Here is a 13,660-nt window from a genome sequence, read left to right on the forward strand (position 1 = left end):
TCGCTGAGGCAATAGCAGCACGGCTGGTGAATGTGCGGCCACCAAGAGTGTCTTTCATTGTTGGAAAAAGCCAAAAGTCACTAGGAGCCAGGTCAGGTGAGTAGGGGGCATGAGGAATCACTTCAAAGTTGTTATCACGAAGAAACTGTTGCGTAACTTTAGCTCGATGTGCGGGTGCGTTGTCTTGGTGAAACAGCACACGCGCAGCCCTTCCCGGTCGTTTTTGTTGCAGTGCAGGAAGGAATTTGTTCTTCAAAACATTTTCGTAGGATGCACCTGTTACCGTAGTGCCCTTTGGAACGCAATGGGTAAGGATTACGCCCTCGCTGTCCCAGAACATGGACACCATCATTTTTTCAGCACTGGCGGTTACCCGAAATTTTTTTGGTGGCGGTGAATCTGTGTGTTTCCATTGAGCTGATTGGCGCTTTGTTTCTGGATTGAAAAATGGCATCCACGTCTCATCCATTGTCACAACCGACGAAAAGAAAGTCCCATTCATGCTGTCGTTGCGTGTCAACATTGCTTGGCAACATGCCACACGGGCAGCCATGTGGTCGTCCGTCAGCATTCGTGGCACCCACCTGGATGACACTTTTCGCATTTTCAGGTCGTCATGCAGGATTGTGTGTGTGCACAGAACCCACAGAAATGCCAACTCTGGAGGCGATCTGTTCAAGTCATTCGGCGATCCCCCAGAACAATTCTCTCTACTTTCTCGATCATGTCGTCAGACTGGCTTGTGCGAGCCCGAGGTTGTTTCGGTTTGTTGTCACACGATGTTCTGCCTTCATTAAACTGTCGCACCCACGAACGCACTTTCGACACATCCATAACTCCATCACCACATGTCTCCTTCAACTGTCGATGAATTTCAATTGGGTTCACACCACGCAAATTCAGAAAACGAATGATTGCACGCTGTTCAAGTAAGGAAAACGTCGCCATTTTAAGTATTTAAAACAGTTCTCATTCTCGCCGCTTGTGGTAAAATTCCATCTGCCGTACGGTGCTGCCATCTCTGGGACGTATTGACAATGAATGTGGCCTCATTTTAAAACAATGCGCATGTTTCTATCTCTTTCCAGTCCGGAGGAAAAAAATCGGAGGCCTTAGAACGTGAATGCACCTCGTATTACGGCCCATCGGCGCGAGGAATACGTTAAAAGGTTTTAGCTCTCCTGCCGTCGTGCTCTTCGCCAAGAAATGGAACAAGGACTGGAAGACGGTAGAGGAACGGGTGGAGTACCGAGACGCTTGCGCGGCAAAAAAAAAAAAAAAAAAAAAAACAAAAAAAAACGGCTGTGTGTGTGTGTGTGTGTGTGTGTGTGTGTGTGTGTGTGTGTGGACGCCGTCGGGTTCAAGGCCCGAAACGACGCGCGCTGGTCATTTGCATGGAAGTCCCGAGGCGGTCCTTAATGATGCATGGCCGCCTTGGGCAGCAGCCGGGGAACGCACAGAGCCGAATTAATTCCAGTCTTCGCTGCACCTGCAAAGTGTACTCCTCCCTCCCTCCCTCCCCTCAATACACACACACACACACACACACACACACACATACATACACACTTTTTCTCTCATCGTTTAACGTTATCAAAAATCTGGAAAAGAACTTGAACGATTTACTTCAGATTTGTACGTGCTACCTAATGAACTTTCTGACGAACGTAGGCTATGTATTGTTTTAACGTATGTAATACAGAAACATGTGTGTAATATAAGAAGAGCAAACATTGTTACCAAAATCTCGAAAAGTTATTGACTGATATTCGTCAAATTGTTACTCGATGCTGTAATGAACAGTAGGACAGACATAGGCCATGTTTTTATTATATATAGTATATAAATATACCGGGTGATCAAAAAGTCAGTATAAATTTGAAAACTTAATAAACCACGGAATAATGTAGATAGAGAGGTAAAAATTGACACACATGCTTGGAATGACATGGGGTTTTATTGGAACAAAAAAAAAACACCCCATATTGCTAGACGCGTGAAAGATCTCTTGCGCGCGTCGTTTGGTGATGATAGTGTGGTCAGCCGCCACTTTCGTCATGTTTGGCCTCCCAGGTCCCCAGTCAGTCTGTGCGATTATTGGCTTCGGGTTTACCTGAAGTCGCAAGTGTATCGTGACCGACCGACATCTCTAGGGATGCTGAAAGACAACATCCGACGCCAATGCCTCACCACCTATTATTCCTCGACTACAGCTATTGTTGAGGAATGATGTTGGACATATTGAGCATTTCCTGTAAAGAACATCGTCTTTGCTTTGTCTTACTTTGTTATGCTAATTATTGCTATTCTGATCAGATGAAGCCACATCTGTCGGACATTTTTTGAACGTTTGTATTTTTTTGGTTCTAATAAAACCCCATGTGATTCCAAGCATGTGTGTCAATTTGTACCTCTCTGTCCACATTGTTCCGTGATCTATTCAGTTTTCAAATTTATACTGACTTTTTGATCAACGTGGTATTTGTAATATATGAATGGGAAACTTTGTTACCAAAAATCTCGAAACGTTCTAGAACGCTGTAATTCAAATTTTTACATGATACTTAAATGACCGTTCAGAGAGCTATAAGCTGCATATCTTTTAAAATATGTAATATATAAATATACATATGTAATATATAAAGTGGAAACCTTTCGACCAAAAGTCTCCAAATGTTCTTAACTAATATACTACGAATGCTAATACAGTACTCTAATAAAAATTCAGACCGACATGGGCATTTTTGTTTAATGCCAATGTATTGATTTACTGTTAAAATCGACAGCAAGAAAGAAAATTCTGCGCTGTGCTTTTAAAAGGCGAGTTTTAGGTTTATTTCTCGCAGTCAGTGTCAACTACAATGTGACGGCATATAAACTGTTAGTCAAGTTGTTTCTCGTACACACACTCTTTCTCCTCATATGACGAAAAGTGTGAGATCATCCACATGAGTGCTAAAAGGAACTGAAACTTGGGTTACACGGCTAACCCGAGACTGCGTTTTGTTGGCAGGACACTTAGAAAATGTAACAGATCTACTAAGGAGACCGCCTACACTACGCTTGTCCGGTCTCTTTTTAGAATAGCGCTGCTTGGTGTGGGATCCTTACCAGGTAGGACTGACGGAGTACACCGAAAAAGTACAAAGAAAGGCAGCACGTTTTGTATTATCGCGAAATACGGGAGAGAGTGTTACTGAAATGATACAGGATTTGGGGTGGACATCATTAAAAGAAAGGCGTTTTTCGTTGCGACGGAATCTTCTCACGAAATTCCAATCACCAACTCTCTCCTTCGAATGCGAGATCTTTTGTTGACACCGATCTACATAGGGAGAAACGATCACGACGATAAAATAAGGGAAATCAGAGCTCGCACGGAAAGATACAGGTGTTAGTTCTTTCCGCGCGCTACACGAGATTGGAATAATAGAGAATTGTGAAGGCGGTTCGATGAACCCTCTACCAGGCACTCAAATGTGATTTGCAGAGTACCCACGTAGATGTAGATATATATTTTCACACAAGAATAGTATACAATACACTGTGCTATTTTGTTTTCTTCCTCGCCGTCGGTTTTACAGAAAACGGGAAAGTTGTAATTATGGCTTACCAACTAATGGTGAGAGTACTCCTATGGAATCTGAATCGCCCGAAATGTTGTAATACCACCTGTTCAGATTAAAACTGCGAAATTCTGTAGTTGGAGCTACTATCTTCAAAGATCCAGGAGTTGGAGAGGTGTCTCTCATACTCCTTACGCCAATTATGCCAACCGATTTACCTGTTCAACTTGCGCGACTTCACCATCTCACTCAAAGTTTCGTTTGCAATAGCAATAAACAGAGCTCAGTGTCAGAGAGAGGCGTAACAGGACAGATGGAGGTAGCGGGGGTGCAGAGGGGAACAAATTGACATGGAGACAGGGTGATAGACAATTGGGAGTGGGGGGAGAAGGTGATGCACAGAGAAGGGGACGGAGGAGGAGGAGGTGGACACCAAAGAGAGGGGGAGGAAGAGATCTACAGAAGAGACGAGGAGGGAAGGAGTTCAGAATGTATATCCAATTCCCAGACACATTTAGCAACTACGAAGCGTTGCCGGATTTGCTAATTTACATTAAAACATAAACAAGAACTTATGCTGATTTCTGACAAGCATTTTGAACTGCTATCTGGCCGCAGACCACCGTAAAATCTCAGAGCTTTTTTTTTTCTCAATAATATTCCTCAGATGTTGCGTGAAATGACACACTTTTCCGATTTTGCAGGAAAAGTATGCCAGATTTAATTATTCTACGTTCCTACCCTGCATCCATTTGTTCTCTTCGTTCATTACATTTATTACTTTTCTTTTGTTTATGAGCAAAAAAATTAGCGTTTACAGTAAAGCCTTGACGTAGGTGTTAGTTGTACACTAGAGTAGATGGCCAGTTGTGCGTGGATCCGACCATACACTCACTCCCTGGCGAAAATGAGGGTCATACTGGGATCATTTCATGCAGGTCAACTACTACATTGCTACTGAGTTTTGTATTCGACTTACTTTTTCTTTTCTCACCCAGTTCGTTATTGAACTTAACCTAACCGTTTAATTTTTTTTTTAAATGTATATTATTTCAGTTCCATCATTTTTTTCCACCATTGCCCCAATATTTCCACACCTGTTATCTGTTAAAATCAACATCCATCTTTCTTCTTATATTTCCATAGTCTTCTCGCATCTGTTACTTACGTCACTCAACGTTCACTCGTGAACTGTTTTACCTTCGCGAGGGCCCTACGGTATTCTCATCATCTACTTTGGAGCGCCACGTCAATCATTTGATTACCTCTAACAGTCTCTTCCCATAAGAACTTATTTCCCAACTTGTTCTTTTTAGTACTCCTCCATATCTACATCTACATCTATGCTCCGCAAGCCACCTGAAGGTGGGTGGCGGAGGGTACCTTGAGTATCTCTATCGGTTCTCCCTTCTATTCCAGTCTCGTATTGTTCGTGAAAAGAAGGATTGTCGGTATGCTTCTGTGTGGGCTCTTATCTCTCTGATTTTATCCTCATGGTCTCTTCGCGAGATATACGTAGGAGGGAGCAATATACTGCTTTACTCTTCGGAGAAGGTATGTTCTCCAAACTTTATCAAAAGCCCGTACCGAGCTACTGAGCGTCTCTCCTGCAGAGTGTTCCACTGGAGTTTATCTATCATCTCCGTAACGCTTTCGCGATTACTAAATGATCCTGTAACGAAGCGCGCTGCTCTCCGTTGGTACGGATCGCACACTGCTTAACTTCCATTTTTTACAACTCATTGTTTCTTCTTTACCCTTTCCCATAACACACGTTCCACTTGACTCACGTAAAATCCATAGCTCAGCAACAAAGCTAAGCTCGATTTATTTGATATGTGCTCTCGATGCTCTCTAGCCTATGGTACATCGCTCACGCTTCTATCGTAAAAGAGATTACACGCAATAGAATCTGTTGCTCATGAATGTGCACATATGAAATGTCTCCCCGAATTGTTTCGCTCGTGTTCTTCGACGCGAAACCACTCGTTACTGAAAGTTTGCTGCACGTTTCGCCACCAACACCTGAAGACAACACCAGCTCCATCTACCGAAACGTTCTAGTTTCTTAGACGAGCATTCGCCTGACTTTTGCTCGTTAATAACTGGAGACAACTGTGCGGTCAACTGCGCTAACGTTTCGGAACTCTCAGTTTGTCACCGAACAAATCATTTCTGCCCACGCCACCTGACCTTTTCTTGTTTTGTGACACGCCTGTCAAGCGGGAACGCGTCTCGGCGTGCACGCCGTGTCCTGTACTCGTTTCTACGCAGTGACATGGGCGCGTCCTCGTGCATCATCCTGCTCCGACAGACACCCGCCTCTCCCACGTCTTGTCCTCCCAGCGGGGCACTTCCCTGTAACCTGACGCCGTGTTCCTGTGCCGCCTCCCAGGTCTCAACCTATCTCTTTTTTATTCCACTCTTCGTTTCTTCTCCCTCCCCCTCGTCCACAGCCCTCCCCACCCCCACTCCACCCTCATCGACTTCTCGTCGTGCGTGCTTCCATGCTCGTGCATATCACCAAACTACGGGCATCTTCAACGAGAGAAAAAAGGAAGGAAGGAAGGCAAGGGTTATTGTCCAGACGACGATGAGGCCATTAGAGACGCAACCCGGATTGAGGAAAGAAAATTGGCCTACTTCTCCAGAGGAACCATCCCGGAATTTGCCTCAAACGATTTAGGGAAATCATGTAAACATTAAATGCTGAGTCCAGCCACTGTGCTGCGTCACTCAGTTCTCCGTAAGGAAATACGACAGTGCATCGAAGTTTCCAGCATCTATATCTATGGTTCCCAACCTTCCTTAGACGATTAAACCTGATGTCAAACAGCGCGAGGTGACGCTGTGGTTAGCACACTCGACTCGCATTCGGAAGAACGATGGTTCATACCCGAGTCCTGCCGTTCTGATTTATGTTTTCCGTGATTTCCTTCAATCGCTTTAGGCAAATGCCGGTATGTTTCTTTTGGAAAGGCACGGCCGATTTCCTTCTCCGTCCTTTCCTAATCCGAGCTTCTTCTGCGTCTCCAATGACCTCGTTGTCCACTCCTCCTCCCCCGCCAACTAAAATCAGATATCAGGTAGCAGTCCCTCCGCTCGACACTGTCACCAACTTTAGCGCCTAACTAAACTTTAGAACGAAAAACAAATTTTTTAAGTACGTTTATTTGTAAAACGACGAGAAATGGAGTACGGTTACACTACTGCCCATAATATTGGCACACCAAGAATAAATGCAGATGATAACGGGTATTCATTGGACAAATATATTATACTAGAACTGACATATGATTACATTTTCACGCAATTTGGGTGCATAGATCCTGAGAACTCAGTACCCAGAACAACCACCTCTGGCCGTAATAACGGCCTTGGTACTCCTGGGCATTAAGTCAAACAGAGTTTGGATGGCGTCTACAGGTACAGCTGCCCATGCAGCTTCAACACGATTCCACAGTTCATCAAGAGTAGTGACTGGCGTATTGTGATGAGCCAGTTGCTCGGCCACCATTGACCTGATGTTTTCAATTAGTGAGAGATCTGGAAAATGTGCTGGCCAGGGCAGCAGTCGAACATTTGCTGTATCCAGAAAGGCCAGTACATGACCTGCAACATGCGGTCGTGCATCATCCTGCTGAAATGTAGGGTTTCGCAGGGATCTAATGGAGGGTAGAACAACGGGTCGTAACACATCTGAAATGTAACGTCCACTGTTCAAAGTGCCGTCAATGCGAACAAGAGGTGACCGAGACGTGTAACCAATGGCACCCCATACCATCACACTGGGTGATACGCCAGTATGGCGATGACGAATACACGCTTCCAATGTGCATTCACCGCGATGTCGCCAAACACGGATGCGACCATCATAATGCTGTAAACATAACTTGGATTCATCCGAAAAAAATGACGTTTTGCCATTCGTGCACCCAGGTTCGTCGTTTAGAACACCATCGCAGGCGCTCCTGTCTGTGATGTAGCGTCAAGGGTAACCGCAGCTCAAAAGTGGTTCAAATGGCTCTGAGCACTATGGGACTTAACAGCTGTGGTCATCAGTCCCCTAGAACTTAGAACTACTTAAACCTAACTAACCTAAGGACACCACACACATCCATGCCCGAGGCAGGATTCGAACCTGCGACCGTAGCAGTCGCGCGGGTAACCGCAGCCACGGTGTCCGAGCTGATAGTCCATGCTGCTGTAAACGTCGTCGAACTGTTCGTGCAGATGGTTGTTGTCTTGCAAACGTCCCCATCTGATGACTGAGGGATCGAGACGTGGCTGCACGATACGTTACAGCCATGCGGATAAGATGCCTGTCATCTCGACTGCTAGTGATACGAGGCCGTTGGGATCCAGCACGGCGTTCCGTATTACCCTCCTGTACCCACTGATTCCATATTCGGCTAACAGTCATTGGATCACGACCAACGCGAGCAGCAATGTCGCGATACGATAAACCGCAATCGCGATAGGCTACAATCCGACCTTTATCAAGATCGGAATCGTGGTTGTACGCATTTCTCCTCCTTACACGAGGCATCACAACAACGTTTTACCAGGCAACGCCGGTCAACTGCTGTTTGTGTATTAGAAATCGGTTGGATAGTTTCCTGATGCCAGCACGTTATAGGTGTCGCCATCGGCGCCAACCTTCTGTGAATGATCTGAAAAGCTACTCATTTGCATGTCACAGCATCTTCTTCCTGTCGGTTAAATTTCGTGGTGTAGCAATTTTAATGGCCGGTAGTGTAATATGTTGCGAGCAGAGAAATAGTAATATCAGAATTGGCCTTTCAAGAGAGCACAGTGTCTTTGTACGTAGACTAGTCAATGGATGTCACCTAAGAAAGAGGTACATCAGGGACATTTCAACGCTTGTAAGGTTATCCAAGTCAACTGTTGGTGGGGTGTCGGCGAAGAGGAGACGTGAAGGAACGGCCATAGATAAACCAAGACTGAGCAAACATCATGTACTGACAGACAGCCGCCGTCGAGCGACTATCGATAATCAAAACAGAACTGCCAGTTTGTTAAAAAACAAAATTGTAAGTATCGATTATCGATACAAAACTACCGCTTCAACATTTACATGTGGGAGATTTGAGCATAGAATTCGGGTTTTTCTAACTACTATTTTGCAGGACATAGAATGGTGACAGCAATAAAATGCCGAGAGTGCCTCGAAATGTTGAACCTAAGCACTTACCGCAGTGTCCACGCCGGTTCCCGTCAGATCACCGAATTTAAGCACTGTTAGGGTTGACTGGCACTTGGATGGGTGACTGCCCGGATCGCTGTTGGCAAGCGGGTTGCACTCAGCTCTTTTGAGGCCTATTGAGGAACTACTTGCTTGAGAAGTAGTGGCTCTGCAAGGTAGGGTACTGACGACTTGCCCTCTACGTCCACGTACAGTGATGCCTAGGGGCTTTGAATAACACGGCAGTCGGTGGGTTAAGTTGGGCCCTTAAGGCCTGTTCGGGCAGAATTTGGTTGTTTTCTGTTGGACATAACAGATTTATTAAAACGCCGGGCCTTAGCGGCAGAACTCAGAGGGATGACAGCCCTCGCAGCAGCCGAGCGGTAGAAGGTGTTTCTTCCTATTTTTACGCAGTACATTACACTTATTTATGAATACGCTAACAGATGCAGATATCGGTAGAACAGTTTCTCGACAGTCGAGTTTGCAACGCTCTCCAAACCACAAGTCGTGGTCACGAACGGTGTCTTGTTGACGGACAAAGGCAGACTGTTGGCAGCCCTGCGCCGTATCGCCCATCGGGAGGCGGCGCCTGCCGCAGGTGGCTGGCACCCGTCCCCGCCGCCCCCACCACCCCCACCTGTTTCCCGGAGCAGACCTCTCCTTCCCCCCTTTTCCCTTTATTTGTGGACGCGACAGGCGCGGGCTACGAATTTGTCGCCCGCCCTGGGTGTCCTGCTAGGCGTCGCTACATCATCCCTTTTATCTGCGGAATGTTGGTACCGCTGGCCGGGAAAGGCCCGGCGCGGCTCCTTGTCTGCTTGGCCCGTGAGTTATTACCGCGCGAGGGTGGAGGCCCTGACCGCAGGTGATTTACTGATTGGGAGACCGACCCGTAAATCACCGCTATAAAGGTATGCGCGCCACTGAGAGGTCACTATATTACTGCCCGTGCCTATCGTCCCGAACAAAAAAAAAAACTAACTAATGCAACAATGCTTTCAGTACCGTGAGTCTCAGTCGGAAGAAACGTAACCGATGCTCCGATACCCCAGTTTAGCTTATTCACGACTACACAAGAATGCATTTTTAAAATTGTTGTCAAACAATTTCTCAAAATAACTGTTTTAAAATCAATTTGCGATACGGATTCAAAAAAATTACTATAATTTTTTTCTCTCGCGTCGGTATTTTTCATCGATGCGCAAATACTCAAATAAAATTGTAATCGATATCTGTAGTTTCATCACTGCCTTTTTTTCTTTTAGGCGTATCCTAAACATACTAGAGTTGTCTTGGCAACATTACGACTACTCTGTTACATTCAATTTTCCAACTTTCTCAATTCTTATTTTCCTCACACAACCTTCATCCTTACTGTCCCTCCTCAACATCGAACAATACTTGGGCGTCACAACATCGAACAAGACGTGGGCGTCGCACTTATATTCCATCTTCCCTGGCACCTCTTCTCCATCTCCCTAAAGTCCTGGTGGAAGCGTCCTCCCAGCTCTTCATCATTATTGTCAAGATGAGGGTATAGGACATGCACTTGTGCGCTCCAGCCACAACTGAACTTCTCGAAATTTCGCAACATGACTTTGACAGTGTTTTAGTAATTTGAATGTTTTTTTTTATTCCCTAGAAGGTTTTCCGTCCTGGCGTATTTTTCTCTAGCATTCATTGTACTCTCAGTTTCGTGGTCCTTCATCAATTTGTGGAGTTGGGGACCAACAGAATACCTAGTTCTCAATTTTCCTTGACGCTGATGAAGAGAAATTTCATAGGAAGGTTGCTGAAGCGTGATCCATCTTATGAAAGAGCTCTTACAAGTTACTTGATCAGTCCCAGTTTGATATGTTGCTGCGGAAGGAATATTCTCTTCTGGTCTACATACGCTTCATGAAAAGTGTTTTTAGTCCCTGGCACTAAATGTCATCGATACCTATACGCCCGAGTGCTTTGCTTCGCCCAGGTCCCTACTTACATAAGAAGCTAGGCATTTTTGTGTACCTTGCTTACTTTCCGAATAAATTTTTCATAAATAAGCGTAAAATAAAATGTATTACCTTATGAAAAAAACTGCACGTTTCAGAAGAAAACGAAGAACAATTTTGAAAGAAACGTAAAATAGTTATTTAAGAACTCCTTTTCTTTTCTCAATCATCCGATAGCATCCAGACGGGTGTTAGCCGAGGCTTCGCACGCATATGCACCTCTTAACATCCCATCACTACAGAGTTAGATACAATGATTCGTGTAAACACCGTCTTCTACTACTCTACATACACGCAAACTCATCACGTGGTCTCTGTAATTTCGTGGGTACTTTCTCCTACCACTGCTTTAGGGTTATTCCATGAAAAGTGAAGATTTTGTTCATCTGTAATACATCCCGTTCCTTTGTTTATTGGGAACTCAACCCGTATCCCATGATCAATCGTTCGCTGTATATATTCAGGTCTGCCTGTTTTTTAATTCTTATGTCAATCTTCGAAAGAAAATTCAAAAGAGAGTGTGATACAGTAAAATGTGACACATCAAATGAATGTAAAAACAAAAATTCTGCTACGATATTTGTCTAAATTATTTTGATCAGTTGAACCATGATAACCTAAAATGTGAGAATTTCAGCTTCAAGATGGTTCAAGTGGCTCTTAGCACTACAGGACTTAATATCTGAGGTCATCAGTCCCCTAGAACTTAGAACTACTTAAACCTAACTAACCTAAGGACATCACACACATCCATGCCCGAGGCAGGATTCGAACCTGCGACAGTAGCAGCATCGCGGTTCCGGACTGAAGCACCTAGAACCGCTCGGCCACACCGGCTGGCCTCAGCTTCACGAATCAGACACCTATAGATGAAGGACGGGAGCCAACTGTACAAGAAAAGATACGTAGCAAAATTTGTTGTTAGTCTTACTCCTCTCGAATCTTCTGAAAAGACTTTACCATAGTAGACAGTAGCAGCAACAGAGAAAGAGGGGGTAGAGCGCACGTTCCTTGCGAGGTACCCTTTCAACAGGCGGTACATACTTTTGCGAGGTGCTAGTGACAAACTGACACTTCGACACAAACCTTCAAATTCACTGAGCGCTGCATGACATCTGTCTTCCATAATTCTTCGGGACTCGCCACTTACAGCAAATGCTAGCAGACCGTTTACGTTACCGCTGTCATGTAACTTATGTAGTATTGACTTCGTCTCAAAACTTTGGACCACGCATTGATCCCTGTGGACAGCGTTTCTTCGGTATATTACCATAGGTTGAACCAGTATTCCATACTCGTCTATAAAGCTATTGTTTACACCGGCCCGTTTCCGCCCTGCTAGAGATACACCGAGTCACCAGCCACGAGCCGGATCGGTATCACCAACGAAGAATGGCTGACGTAACTGCTTGTCGATGTTTATCGATACACCGTCTGAGGCAGCCCTGAAATCAGACGCTGGGACTCTCTCCCTACGCGCGTGTGTGTATGTGTGTCTCCTCGTGTCCTACTATTTACGTAGTCAGCCGGCAGGGCGCGTGTAATTTGACCCCGGGGCGCCGAATCTTCCGCGTGACCTCGTCTACCCCCTACCCCTCCCCCCCCCCCCAAACAACCAACCCTCCCCTCGCCCCCTTGCACCCCGCGTCAGCTGCCACTCCTCCCGAAATAACTCACGGGGCGTCACTCGGGCAGCGTCGGCGGGAATTTGAAATTCAAATCACTCTGCCCGGGTCGGACGAATCCTGCGCTCATAACAATAATTGTCCCGTAATTATCCAGATTTGAATTTTCAAGGCGCTCGCCGCGTATTATACAACGTGACGTCCTTCTGCTCTTCTCTCTCTCTCTCTCTCTCTCTCTCTCTCTCTCTCTCTGTTTCGACCTCCCCTCTCCTTCCCCTCTGCGGGAACATCCAACCACTGCATCATCCAGTCTCTCTCATCAAACCGAAGCCAGGCGCCCGGACTCACTACACGACGGATTTATTATTTCCGTTTCGTTTTGCTCCACTTCTCCCTCCTCGGGAGCCAGTAAATTCTAATTCGACGCTGTTTTTCCCATTACTTTATTGCGGTGCCCTTCCCTCCCACTGCACCACCTCCGATTTTATATAATGATTTCCCTTACGGATAGCTGCCGCTGCTTAATGTAACGTAAAGGGTTGTTTGGATAATTGTCCCGTTTAACATAACTCTGGTGCTACCGAGTCGACCGTAAAGTAAAAGCAGTACTTTTTTCCCCCACCTCTATCTTTTTCTTTCTCGTTTTCGTCCTCTGCAGTGGTCACCTCACGTTGCTCCGGCGGTCTGCGGTGACGTAGACGACGCAGGTACGTTTTGCGATCTGCGCTGCGGTCGGCGGCGGCTCTTTTGCCGAGCGTTTGAAGCAGAGGTTCACCGCGCTTCGCGAAACGCGAGGCGCTTTGCGAGAACCAAAGCGGATGAAATTTTTTTCTTTGCCAGTATCGTGACTCCAGTTGGAGAACACAACCTCAGCTGGAACGCATTCTCATTGTGGCTTGGTGGCCAAGCGGTTGAGTCTCAGAGCGCCGATCGATAGCTCTGCTGTTAAATTGCCAACCTAACCTATAAACCAGTTTGGATTCCGTAGAAACACTGGAACACGTGAGGCAATACTGACCTTACGACTTATCTTAGAAGAAAGATTAAGGAAAGGCAAACCTACGTTTCTAGCATTTGTAGACTTTAGAGAAAGCTTTTGACAATGTTGACTGGAATACTCTCTTTCAAATTCTAAAGGTGGCAGGGGTAAAATACAGGGAGCGATAGGCTATTTACAATTTGTACAGAAACCAGATGGCAGTTACAAGAGTCGAGGGACATGAAAGGGAAGCAGTGGTTGGGAAGGGAGTAAGACAGGGTTGTAGC

General features: G+C 45.6%; 1 protein-coding gene across 1 annotated transcript in view; it reads left to right on the forward strand.

Moving 5' to 3' along the window:
* The window catches only part of LOC124718792 (homeotic protein ultrabithorax-like), a 903,761-nt gene that overhangs the window by 641,753 nt on the left and 248,348 nt on the right, over positions 1–13,660 (forward strand). The gene's annotated exons all lie outside the window — the stretch shown is intronic.

Source organism: Schistocerca piceifrons, chromosome 10 (genome assembly GCF_021461385.2).
Source record: "Schistocerca piceifrons isolate TAMUIC-IGC-003096 chromosome 10, iqSchPice1.1, whole genome shotgun sequence".
Classification (NCBI taxonomy): domain Eukaryota; kingdom Metazoa; phylum Arthropoda; class Insecta; order Orthoptera; family Acrididae; genus Schistocerca; species Schistocerca piceifrons.